Raw genomic sequence first — 14,305 nt, forward strand, 5'->3', positions numbered from 1 at the left:
CTCTAATCATGGCATACCTAAGGCATTCTTCTTTATTCACTATAATTTTTTTCCACTCCCTGTATGCCTTTCAGCTTCTGCTGAATATAAGGTATGGTGATTGTCTCCCTTGGAGACATTTTGTTGGCAAAGACAGTACCTTTTGAAAACTATAGGCTGTCCAATGTTAAGTTGAAAGTAAAGTCAAGGTGCTGAGCAGCTGACTAGTTTCATTAAATAAGTGGCTTTTTCCATTGCACCAAATTTAAAACCTATAAAGTATTTGCTTTAGTAGAATTAAAAATCATGACATCACAAAAACAATGCACAGACATCAGTTGCTTCTCTATATATTAACAATGTAACTGTATAAAGAGAAATTAGAGAGTTGATTTCGTTTACAATAGCACCAAAACCCATAAGATATCTTGGAATAAACCTAACCAAAGAGGTAAATTATCTATACTCTAGGAACTATAGAACACTTATGAAAGAAATCGAAGAAAACACAAAAAGATGGAAAGATATTCCATGCTCATGGGTCAGAAGAATAAACATTGTTAAAATGTCTATGCTGCCTAGAGCAATCTATACTTTCAAGGCCATCCTGATCAAAATACCAATGGCATTTTTCTAAGTGCTGGAACAAGCAACCCTAAAATTTGTGTGGAACCAGAAAAGACTCTGAGTCACTAAGGAAATGTTGAAAAATAAAAACACAGTCGCCAAACTGTGGAAAGAACCAAGATGCCCTTCAACAGATGAATGGATAAAGAAGATAAAGACCACATATACAATGGAGTATTATTCCTCTATCAGAAAGGGATAATACTTTTGTATCAACATGGACGGGACTGGAAGAGATTATGCTGAGTGAAATAAGTCAAGCAGAGAGAATCAATTATCATATGGTTTCACTTACTTGTGGAGCATAAGGAAGAACATGGAGGACATTGGGAGATGGAGAAAAGAAGAGAGTTGGGGGAAATCAGATGGGGAGACAAACCATGAGAGACTGTGCACTCTGAGAAACAAACTGAGGGTTTTGGAGTAGAGGGGGTTGGGAGGTTGGGTGAGCCTATTGGTGGGTATTAAGGAGGGCACCTACTACATGGAGCACTGGGTGTGGTGCATAAACAATGAATTTTGGATCACCGAAAAAATTTAATTAAAAAAACGAAAGAAAAAACTGGGGGCATCACGCTGTCTGATTTCAAGATATATTACAAATCTGTGATCACCAAGACAGCATGATAATGGCACAAAAACAGACACATAGACTAATGGAACAGAATAGAGAGTCCAGATATGGACCCTCAACTCTATGGTCAAGTAATCCTTGACAAATCAGGGATAAAAGCCGTGGACAAAAGCAGTGGAAAAAAGACAGTGGACAAAGCAGTGGAAAAAAGAGTCTTCAATAAATGGTGCTGGGACAATAGGACAGCTATATACAGAATAATGAAACTCGACCATTCTCTTACACCATACACAAAGATAAACTCAAAATGGATGAAAAACCTCAATCTGAAACAGGAATCTATCAAAATCATAGAGGAGTACATAGCAGAGCAAAATCCTAGAGGAGAACATAGAACCTCTTCGACATCAGCCACAACAACTTCTTTCAAGACACATCTCCAAAGGGAAGGGAAACAAAAGAGAAAATAAACTTTTGGGACTTCATCAAGATCAAAAGCTTCTGCACAGCAAAGTAAACAGTCAAAAACAAAGAGGCAACCCACGGAATGGGAGGATATATTTGGAAATGACACTACAGACAAAGGGCTGATATCCAAGATCTATAAAGAGCTTCTCAGACTCAACACCCAAAAAACCCCAAATTATCCAGTCAAAGAAGGGGCAGAAAATGTGAACAGACACTTCTCAAAAGAAGATATACAAATGGCTTACAGACACATCAAAAAATGTTCATTACCATTAACCATCAGGGAAATTCAAATCAAAACCACATTGTGATACCACCTTACACCAGCTAGAGTGGCAAAAATTGACAAGGCAAGAAACAACAAATGTTGGAAGGCATGTGGAGAAAGGGGAACCCTCTTACACTGTTGATGGGAATGCAAGTTGGTGCAGACACTTTGGAAAACAGTGTGGATGTTCCTCAAAAAACTAAAACTAGAACTACCCTATGACCCAGCAATTGCACTACTGGCTATTTACCCCAAAGATACAGATGTACTGAAAAAAAGGGCCGTATGCACCCTAATGTTCATAGCAGCAACGTCCATAATAACCAAACTGTGGAAAGAGCTGAGATGCCCTTCAACAAACATATAGAGAAAGAAGATGCAGTCCATATATACAATGGAATATTACTCAGCCATCAGAAAGGATGAATACTCAGCTTTTGCATCAACATGGATGGGACTGTTGGAGATTATGCTGAATGAAATAAGTCAAGCAGAGAAAGTCAATTATCATATGGTTTCACTCATGTGCAGAACATAAGGTATACTATGGAGGACATTAGGAGATGGAAGGGAAAAATGAAGGGGGGAATTGGAGGGAGAGAGGAACCATGAGAGACTATGGACTCCAGGAAACAAACTGAAGGTTTTAGAGGGTTGGGGGTGGGGAGATGGGTTGGCCCTGTGGTGGGTATTAAGTAGGGTATGTACTGCATGGAGCACTGGTTGTTAAATAAAAACAATGAATCTTGGAACACTGCATCAAAAACTAATGATGTACTGTCTGATGACTAACATAACATAATAAAAAAAAAACGAATTATCCATGTAAAATCTACTATTTTGTTAAGTGTTAAATAATTATGCTAGGCCTAAGATGGAGTCATTCATGCAAAGCCACCACTCCTCATCTAAAGCTTAACAGACTTTCCTTTTCTCCTGAATGTTCTACTCTCCCAGAAATGTAACTTAGAATTGACCAATCAGAACATGTCTCCTCAACTTAAATTATACAAACAGGCTCCATGTTTTCTATGAGCACCAAAGAAGGGAAACTACCCTGTATTAATCAATAAGATCAAATTTGCTCAGTAAAACTTCTTTTATTCTCTGTATCTCTGTCTACAAAACACCTTTACTTTATATAGCTCTTTGGAACTCCTTTCTGTTTTCCAGATTGAATGCTACCTGATTCATGAATTACAGAAAAAGGCTAATACGATCTTAATAAAATGTTGGTAAACTTTTCACAGTACTAAAGGACTTAATTCTTATGTCTTAGGTCAGAATTTATTTATTTTTTTTAATCAAAGGCCATGGCAAAACTGAAAGAGCAAACAATAGATTTTAACATAATATTTAAAATACTAACATAATACTTAAAATATCAAGATCAAGATATGTAAAAAAAACAGGAGTTTGGGTAAGAATAGGTAGTTTTAGTCATGTTTTCATAAATGGAATCATGAGCAAAATCCACCATTATTGTTTGAGAGGTAGGTATCTACAGTTCTGATTCTTAGTGACAAGTGAGAGTAGACTTAATAGAATGCCCATGTCTGTGATAAACAGAAAATAACTTCTGTGATCTTGTTCTTAAAAAAAATGAAAGTTAAAATAAATTCAGAATATCTGATGTGTTTTCTGACAGGGTTTTCAATACATCCACTAGTGAGTGGAAGGTAAACCTGTATTTTGTCAGGTCCTTTGTGGAGTCTAAATGACAAACAATGGCTTTTACTTGTATTTTCCTTTGCACATTGCTGGGATCAAATTGCTGAAGAGTTTTTTGTTTTGTTTTGTTTTGTTTTTGTTTTTTGTTTTTGTTTCCTTTTTTTACCTAAGAAAAATAAGATTGAATAGTGGAATTTATTTCTAATTATCCTTTAGCATTCTTTTAAAAATGCTTCTTTTTTTAAAGGCTAGTTTGCTAAGACATACTTTTTTTCATTATTCAGTGGCATGGGTTAATAACTACTTAAAAATGAGGTTTTGAGAGAAGTAGCATGAGACAGTAGAAACAGCAGGAACCTGAAGTGAAGTTGAAATAAACTGAATTCTGTCTCCTATAAGCCTTAGGCAAGTTATTTAAACAATTTCCTCTCAGTTTCTTCATTTGTTAAATGGAGAGAATGCATTGCAAATTTATTGTATGCAAAATACCTAGCAAGGCAGTGCATATAATATGTGCTCAATAAATTATAGTTACTATCATTACTGTTATTTTCTGTGCTTTACCTTAATGGTAAAACAGAGACACATGAGATACTTACATGACTTTTTTTTTTAAGATTTTATTTATTTATTTGACAGCAAAAGAGAGACAGCGAGTGCAGGAACAGGAGCAGGGGCAGTGGGAGAGGGAAAGCAGGCTTCCCACTGAGCAGGTGCAGGCCTCAATCCCAGGACACTGGGATCAGGACCGGAGTGGAAGGCAGACACTTAAGGATTCAGCCACCCAGTCACCCCAATACTTACATGACTTTAAATCATCCCAACAAAAGGCAATTACTCTTCAAATTGCTCTCATTACTTTCCTCAGTCATCCAATCACCAAAATAAAACACAACTATATTTCTCAAATAACTTCTATGAACAAAAATATTATACAAAGAATTCTAAAAATGGCTGTGCTGTAGGTAAATACCATAATAATTTCTTCCTTTCTTCCTTTTAAGTCTAAACTGCCTCTTCTCCTTTGGTACTGAGAGACTAGGATTCCTTTCTGATCCTGCAAACCTATAGACTGTGAGCACAAATAGTTTATTCATTTCAATATTTATTCCTAGCAACATACTAGGAACATTGATTTTGACTTAATTCTTTTTATAAAAGAATACATGTGATTATATGGATTTGCACAGACAATGTATTCATCAGTTGTGCTAAAATCAGTATCTGTAACTAGGAAGAAGAGCCGAATATGGATTCCCAACCAGGCAAAATCATGGATTATTCTTTTAGAGGTAAAAATAAATATATTTTCAAATATGTCAAGGTATATACTAACCATTTAAGTTTCTTGTGCCTTAAAAAATTGAACCATCCTACATTAGAATATGCCATGTGTTCATGATAAAATGTTCTTTAGTGATAATTTCCGGAACTTAATAAATTCTATACCTATACAACAAAAAATATGAAGTAAGAATAAAGCATGGTTTAATAAAATATTTCTTTGGATGGTTAGAAGATAAGAAGATCCAAATTCTGAACATGCTATAATTATTTTCTAGTATTTCTATGCGAAAATAAAAATTGTTCTTTTCAAAAGGCACATACATACCTCAAAGGTATTAATTATCTTAAATTTGCAAGAATTAAGAACACAGCTATATGCCAAGTTGCTATCAGGTGCTTCAAACTATCTGTCATACTGCTAACAAAGGAACTATTTTCATGATATGAATTTTTTTTTTTGTTTCTGCAAAGTTGTACCATTCAACAAAGGAAAAGAATCTAAAAAACTTTCCTAAACTTAAACAATTATTATTGAAAAAGTGTGAAGAACAATCTCATCCTCAATATCTGCATACTTAAAATAATTAAATATATCTGGTAAGATGTCTTGTCTGGTTTCATTTTGTTTTCCTAAACAGGTTTTAAAATCTGGGCTGCCTACTGCTTGTTACACCTTGCAGCTCAAAAGCTCTTTGAATTATGGAGTTCATGATCTGTTTATAAAAATAATTTTTAAAAACTCTTTATAGTAACGGCTTGTCAGAAGTAAAGTGTTAGGTGAAAGTTCAAAGGTATTCTATTACTTAATCTGGAGAAGGTTTAAAGCTATTCCACTGCTTGATCTCTGCTCTCTTTAAATTTCATAAATTTATTTAAATTTATTGCTTTAAACATACAATTCTTTAAACTTATTCTTTCTCTTGGTTTTTAGTACTGTCTTATTCTTTTGCATGACTTTTTAAGTTTCTATATTAATTCCAGCTAACATACACAGTTACATTGTTTCAGGTGTACAATATAGTGATTCAGCAATTCCACACATCACCCAGTGTTCATCACAAGTACACTCCTTAATCCCCATAATGTATTTAACCTATGCCCCCATGCTCTTCTACTCTGGTAACTATCAGTTTTTCTGTAATTAAGAGTCCATTGCATGATCTGTCTCACTCTCTTTTTTTTCCGCTGTGCTCCCTCGTTTTGTTTCTTGAATTCAACATATGAGTGAAATCCTATGGTATTTGTCTTTCTCTCATGGATTTATTTCACTTAGCATTGCAGTATCTACCTCTATCCGTGTCATTGCAAATAGCAAGATATTATTCCTTAAGGCCAAACAATATTCCATTGTGTATCTATATACACCACATCTTCTTTATCCATTCATCAGCTGATGGACACTTGGGCTGTTTCCATAATTTGGCTATTGTAAACAATGCTGCTATAAACATAAGGGTGCATGTATCCCTTTGAATCATTGTTTTTGTATCGTTGGGTAAATACCTAGTAATACAATTGCTGGATCACAGGGTAATTCTATCTTTAACTTTGTTAAAGTTTCCCATACTGTTTCCCACAGTCTCTGCACCAGTTTGCATTCCCACCAACAGTGCACAAGTGTTCCTTTTTCTCTGCATCCTCACCACCACCTGTTGTTCCTTGTGTTGTTGTTTTTAGCCATTCCAACATGTGTGAGGTGCTTTCCCAGGTGGTTAGTGATGATGAACATCTTCACATGTGACTGTTGGCTATCTGGATGTCCTCTTTAGAGAAGGATCTGTTCATGTATTCTGCCCATTTTTTAATTGTATATGTTTTTGAGTGTTGAGTTTTACTAACTCAACTTTAATAACTGCATTTTGGATCCTAACCCTTTATCAGATATGCCATTTGCAAGTATCTTCTCCCATTCCATAGGTTGCCTTTTAGATTTGTTGATTGTTTGTTTTTTTTTTTCATTCTACACAAGGTTTCTATTTTGATGTAGTCTCAATACTTTATTTTTGCCTTTGTTTCCCTTGCTTCATGAGACATATCTAGTAAGAAGTTGCTACAGCCTATGTCAAAGAAGTTACTGCCTGTGTCTTCTTCTAGGATTTTGATGGTTTTAGGTCTCACATTAAGGTCTTTAGTCTATTCTGAAGTTATCTTTGTGTATGGTATAAGAAGGTGGCCCATTTTCTTTCTTTCACATGAGGCTGTCCAGTTTTCCTAGTACCATTTGTTGAAGAGGCTGTCTTTCTCCCATTGAATAGTCTTTCCTGCTTTATCAAAAATTAACTGACCATATAGTTGTGGGTTTATTTCTGGGCTTTCTAATCTGTTCCATTGGCTTATGTGTCTATTTTTAAAGAAGATTTTATTTATTTATTTATTTGAGAGAGAGGCAGAGACAGAGAGACAGAGAGAGCTTGAGCAAAGCTGAGAGGGAGAAGAAGACTCCCCACTGAGTGGGGAGCCCAACACAGGGCTTGATCCCGGGACACTGGGGTCATGACTTGAGCTGAAGGCAGACACTCAACCAGCTGAGCCACCCAAGTATCCCTCTATGTGTCTAGTGTTATGGCAGTGCCATACTGTCTGGATCACTAAAGCTTTGTAATATAACTTGAAGTCCAGAATTGGGTTGCCTCTAGCCTTGCTCTTCTTTTTCAAGATTGCTTTGGCTATTTGGGGTCTTTTATGGTTCCATACAAATATTGGGACTGTTTGTTCTAGTTCTGTGAAAAATGTTGTTGGTGTTTTGATAGGGATTGCATTAAATGTGTAGATAGTTTTGGGTGGTTTAGACATTCTAACAATATTTGTTCTTCTAATCCATGAGCATGGCATGAACGTCTTTCCATTTCTTTGTGTTGTCTTGGATTTCTTTAGTAAATATTTTATAGTTTTCAGATCACAATTCTTTCACCTCTGGTTAAGTTTATTCTTCAGTATCTTATTGTTTTTGGTACAATTGTAAATGGGATCAATTTCTTAATTTCTCTTTCTACTGTTTTATTATTGGTGTATAGAAATGCCACAGATTTCTGTATGTTGATTTGGTATTCTGCAACTTTACCGAATTCATTTATCAGTTCTAGAAGTTTTTTTTGTGCAAACTCTTTTAGGTTTTCTACATATAGCATCATGTCATCTGCAAATAGAGAAAGTTTGACTTCTTCCTTACCAATCTGGATGATTTCTATTTCTCTTGGTTGCCTGATTGCTATGACTAGGGCCTCCAGTTCTATGTTGAATAGAAGTGGTGAGTGTGGACATCTTTGTCTTGTTTCTGACTCAGGGAGAAAGCTCTCAGTTTTTCCCCATTGAGGCTGATGTTAGCTGTGGGTTTTTGTTTGTTTGTTTGTTTATTTTTATAGATGGCCTTTATTACGTTGAGATAAGTTTCCTCTAAACATGCTTTGTTGAGGGTTTTTATCATGAATGGATGTTGTACTTTGTCAAATGCTTTTTCTGCATCTATTAAAATGATCATATGGCTCTTATCCTTTCTCTTATGGATGTGATGTATCTTGTTGATGGATTCGTGAATACTGGACCAGGCTTGCAACCCAGGAATGAATCCCACTTGATTGTGCTGAGTGATTTTTAAAAATGTATTATCGAATTCCGTTGCTAGTATCTTGTTGATGATTTTTGCATATATGTTCATCAGGGATATTGGCCTGTAGTTCCCTTTTTTAGTGGTGTCTTTATTTGGTTTTGTTATCACAATAATGCCAGCCTCATAGAATGAATTTGGAAGTTTTCCTTCTTTTTCTATTCTTTTTAGAATAGAAATAGGTATTAACTCTTCTTTAAACGTTTGGTAGAATTTCCCTGTGAAGTTATTTTGTCCTGGACTTCTGTTCATCGGGGAGGTTTTTTTATTACTGGTTCAATTTCTTTGCTGGTTATGGGTCTGGTCAAGTTTTCTCTTTCTTCCTGTTTTGGTTTCAGTGGTTTATATATTTCTAGGAATTAATCCATTTATTCTAGGTTGTCCAATTTGTTGGCATATAGTTTTTCATAATATTCTCTTAAAATTGTATTTTTCTGGTATTGGTTGTTATTTCTCCTCTCTCATTTGTGGTTTTATTTACTTGGGTTCTTTCTCTTTTCTTTTTGATAAGTCTGACTAGAGGTTTATCAATTTTATTAATTTTTTTTCAAGGAAGTTGCTCCTGGCTTCATTGATCTGTCCTATTGTTTTTAGTTTCTATATCATTTATTTCTGCTCTAATCTTTATTGCTTCCCTCCTTCTGCTGGCTCTAGCTGCCTTTTGTTGTTCTTTTGCTAGCTCCTTTAGGTGTAAGGTTAAGTTGTTATTTGAGATTTTTCTTGCTTCTTGAGGTAGGCCTGTATTGCTACAAACTCCCCTCTTAGAACCATTTTTGCTGCATCCCAAAAGTTTTGGACCATTGTGTTTTTATTTATTTATTTTTCGTTTCCACGTACTTTTTGATTTCTTCTCTTATTTCCTGGTTGACCTATTCATGGTTTAGTAGCATATGATTTCACCTGGTCTTTCCAGATTTTTTCTTGTGGTTGACTTCTAGTTTCATAGCATTGTGGTCAGAAAAGATGCATGGTATGGTTTTGATCCTTTTGAATTTGTCAAAGCTTGTTTTGTGGGCTAATGTGTGATCTATTCTGGAGAATGTTCCTGTGCACTTGAGAAGAATGTGTATTCTGCTGCTTTAGGATAGAATCCTCCAAATATATCTGTTAAATCCATCTAGTTCAATGTGTCACTCAAAGTCATTGTTTCTTTGTTGATTTTCTGTTCAGATGATCAGTCCATTGGTATAAGTGGGGTGTTAAAGCCCTGTACGATTATGGTATTATTATCAGTCAGCTCCTTTATGTTTGTTACTGACTGCTTTATGTATTTGGGTGCTGCTATGTTGGATGAGTAAATATTTAAAATTGTATCTTCTTGCTTTATTATTAGGTAGCACCCTTTGTCACCTCTTGTTACAGTCTTTGTTTTAAAGTCTATTTTGTCCAATATACGTACTGCTACTCTGGCTTTCTTTTGACATCCATTTGCATGATAGATGTTTCTCCATCCCCTCATTTTCTTTTTTTTTTTAATTTTTAAAATTTATTTTCAGGGTAACAGTATTCATTATTTTTGCACCACACCCAGTGCTCCATGCAATCCGTGCCCTCTCCAACACCCACCACCTGGTTCCCCCAACCTCCCACTTCCCGCCCCTTCAAAACCCTCAGATTGTTTTTCAGAGTCCATAGTCATCCCATCACTTTCAATATGCAGGTGTCTTTAGATCTAAAATGAGTCTCCTATAGGCAGAGTATGGATGGATCTTTTTTTTTTTTTAATCCATTCTGACACTCTATGTCTTTTGATTGGAGCATTTCAACCATTCACATTCAAAGTAATTACTGATAGATATGTATTTATTTACTTGTTTTGTTGTTGTTTCTGAAGGCTTTCTCTGATGTCTTCTTGTCTTTCTTTTGGAGTTTGCTGATTTTCCTTAGTGAGATATTTGCATATTTATTATGTAATAATAATTTTTTTTCTTTGCATATTTATTTCTTTTTTTTTCTTTGCATATTTCTCTTTTTTCTTTGCATATTTATTAGTGGTTTCTGATGTATGGTTACCATTAGGTTTGTATATACCCTCTTCTGCATATAGCAGTGTATAGTTAAGTTGATGGTCATTTAAGCTTGAACCCATTCTTTACTCCTCTCCTCCCCACGTTTTAGGTATATGAGGTCATATTTTACACCTTTTTATTTTTTGTGATTTCCTTGACTGATTTTTTACAGAAATATTCATTTTTATTGCTTTTGTGTTTCCTGCCTTTATACTGTTCCTTTTGGTCTCACCTTCCCACTCAAAGTGTCCCCTTTAATGTTACTTGCAGGGCTGGCTTAGTGGTCACACACTCCTTTAGTTTTTGTTTCTGGGGAACTCTTTATCTCTCCTTCTATTCTGAATGATAGACTTGTTGCATAGAGTATACTTGGCTGCAGATTTTTCTCATTCACCACTTTGAATATATCATGCCCCATCCTTCTGGCTTGCAAAGCTTCTGCTGAAAAATCCCCTGCTAGCTTTATGGGCTTTCCCTTGTAAATGACTGTCTTCTTTTTCTTCCTGCTTTAAAAACTTTTTCTTTATCACTATATATTGACAATTTAATTACAAAGTGTCTTGGTGTGGATCTGCTTTTGTTTATTTTGGTGGGGGTTCACTGTGCTTCCTAGACCTGGATATCTGTTTTCTTCCCCAGAGTATGGAAGTTTTCAGCCATTATTATTATTTTCTTTTCCCGAATAAACTTTCTGCACCCTTTTCTCTCTCTTCTTCCTCTGGAACTCCCATGATATGAGTGTTACTACATTTGATGGAGCCGCTGAGTTCCCTAAGTCTATTCTCGTTTTGCATAATACTATTTTTTTCTTTCTTTGTTCAGCTCGGTTACTTTCCATTACTCTGTCTTCCAGGTCATTAATTTGTCCCTCTGCTTCTTCCATCCTGCTGTTCATTCCATCAAGCATGTTTCTCACTTCATTTATGGGGCCCCTTAGCTCTGCTATGCTATTCCTTGTCCTTGTGTTAAGGGTCTCATCCATGTCTTCCCCTTTTCTCAAGCTCAGTGGGTGTCCATGTGATCACTACTTTAAATTCTCTCCCAGGCATGTTACTTATATCTATTTCATTTAGATCTCTGGGCATGGCCATGTCTTGTTTTTTTTTTTTTTATTATTATTATTATTTGGAATAAATTTCTCTGTCTTCTCATTTTGTCTAAGTCTCTGTGCCTGTTTCTATGTGTTAGGCAAGTCAGCTATGTCTCCTGTTCTTGATGGCAATGACCTTATGAAGAAGAGGCCCAATAGTGCCCTGCTGTGTGGTGTAACCCTGTTCCCTAGCACCTGGTGCTTCTGGGCATGTCTCCAAGGTGTGCTGTGTGTGCTCTGCTGTTTCGTCCTGGCCACTGTATCCTCAGGCCAGTCATCTGCAGAGGCTCTCTTTGCCTGTTATGGGCAGTGCTTGGTCTGTGACCTGAATGTGGAGCATTTTGACTAGGTGTGCTTTGGTCTATTTGTGAAATGAGACCTGCCACTGCCCCACCAGAACCAAGGTTCCACAAAACTCCTGGGTTGGGAGAGGTCATGTGAGCAGAGTTTTGGACAGGTCTTTTGGGGATAGAGATGCTCCTTGCTGGGACCGAGACAAGCATCACTGGGAGGGGCAGCTCCACTGGAGCATGGGGGGGGGCACACTGAAAAAAGTAGCAAGTATGGGGACCTGCTTTAGGAGAGAAATGGATCATAGCCACTTTGGTGAAGCCAGTTAAGTAGTGGGTGTCGTTGCTGTGCTGGTTCCTGCAGGTGGCCCTGTGTTTCAATGCTGAATGGTGGGGGAGGGAAATGGCGCTGGCTGATTTCTTTGTTCCTGGGGGGCAAGGGTCTCTCTGTGAATGCACCCTCTGGGATGTGCTCTCAAATGAGCAAGTAATGCCCCCACTGTGTGCCTCATGCACTCTTCAGATTGCTATTTCCATGCTGTATGTCCATGCACTATTTGCATGCCTTCTCTCCAAGCACTGCCCCAATGCCCTCTGGGCTCTATCTCACCCATGCCCACTGACCTTTAAAAACCAAGATTTAAGCCCCACTGGTTGTAAGAAGTCACAAAATTCAGCTCCCCTCACTTTCCAAGCCAACTGCTGTGGGATTAGTTTTCCCTGTGTGCTTCCCTATGTGCTAGTCTTTCTCTTGCCCTTTTCTGGGATCATAGCTCCCTCTCCATCAAAGCAGCCATGATTCATTTTTCTCCTGAAGTATGTTTCCACACTTCCTACCTTCTTCAATGTGGCCTCTTCTCTACCTTTAGTTGTGCAGTTTGTTCTCAGTCTTCAGGTCAAATTCTGAGGTATTTAGGATGATTTGTCGGTCGTCTTGTTGTATTCTAGGGATGAGGTGAGCCTAAGGTCTTCCGACTCTTCTAATATCTCTCTCTCTTTTTTTTTGTTCTGATTTTAAACCTCAGTTTTATTAATTTGTTCACTTTATTCTCATTTTCTTGATCATTTACTTTCATAATTTTTTTTTACTTTCATAATTTTTATTTTATGATTCTGTCCTATATCTTTCATCTGCTACTTTATTATTTTAATACTACAAGTGTGTTATTTTATCTTTACTGAACATTAATGTTTCTTTGTAGAATATTACTTTTTATTTTTAATCTTTTCAAATTCTTTTTTTTTTCAGCGTACCAGTATTCATTGTTTTTTGCTCCACACCCAGTGCTCCATGCAATCCGTGCCCTCTCTAATACCCACCACCTGGTCCCTTCAAAACCCTCAGATTGTTTTTCAGAGTCCATAATCTCTCAAAAATATGCAATGCTTCTTGAATTTGCGTTTCATCCTTGTGCAGGGTCCATGCTAATCTTCTCCGTATCGTTCCAATTTTAGTATATGTTTTGCCGAAGCGAGCACATTTTCAAATTCTTTTTATATTTTTATATTAACTTATTAATTTTATTTTAGTATCTTGTTTTGATTTTACGTTACTTTTTTAATGTATTCCCTATGATTTTGTTTTGTAGTAAATTGAAATTGGATACATAGATATATTATTCACGGGAATAGCACACATAATAAACAGGAAAGATTTTCCTTCTAAAATACTTCAACAAGTATTTATCCAGCTCACAGAGTGAATAATCTAATCTTTTAATGATTACTAATTAAAAATTTCTCCAAGGTGACTACCAATTTCCTCAAGTTAACTTTGGAAGACAATTAATTTCTCTCTGTGCATAGAGCAATCGAACAGCATTATTTCTTATTATCTCAGAACATCCAGGCTTTATATGATGAACATGCTGGTTTAAGGTACATGGTCTCCAATTTATTTACTTCTTGAAACGTGTGATCTCAAGCCTAACCTTTAAAGAAAAAGATGATATTAAATGCCAAATACATATTTATAGGGTATAATAATACCTAACATTTTCCAGCTTCTAATATATATATATATATATATATATATATATATATATATATTTCTTCTAATATATTTTTAGTTTAGGTAAACTTAGCTCTCATCAGTGTTACACCAAAAGTAATATTTAAAGCATTTAACAAGTTGTATTGCACAGGCCTTAATATATCAGATTTTGGTACTGCTCTATTAGAAAAGCTGCCAGATTATACAATTAGTTTGCCTTTGTTAGCCTATACTGGCTCCCCTGGACCATATATCCTCTTTGTGAGGATAAAGGAAAAAACTGGCTTAGAAATCTGTGGGAGGATGAAATGTAGTCTGTATCTTTACTGAAATCTCTATTTATTTATGAGAGCTGTTAGTAGACAGCCTGAATTAACACAGAAGAGTTAATCAAGAATAAGGGGGGGGGGAAGGCCTCTTTCCATAATCATGCAATTTTGGGGAT

At 36.1% G+C, this 14,305-nt stretch overlaps 1 non-coding gene across 1 annotated transcript; it reads right to left on the reverse strand.

The window, feature by feature from the left end:
• Window positions 1–13,239: 13,239 nt before the first annotated feature.
• Window positions 13,240–13,344, reverse strand: LOC125092486 (U6 spliceosomal RNA). Its single transcript, XR_007124948.1, has one exon. It is a non-coding gene; the product is annotated as a U6 spliceosomal RNA (small nuclear RNA).
• Between the last annotated feature and the right edge of the window lie 961 nt (window positions 13,345–14,305).

Source organism: Lutra lutra, chromosome X (genome assembly GCF_902655055.1).
Source record: "Lutra lutra chromosome X, mLutLut1.2, whole genome shotgun sequence".
NCBI classification, from domain to species: Eukaryota; Metazoa; Chordata; class Mammalia; order Carnivora; family Mustelidae; genus Lutra; species Lutra lutra.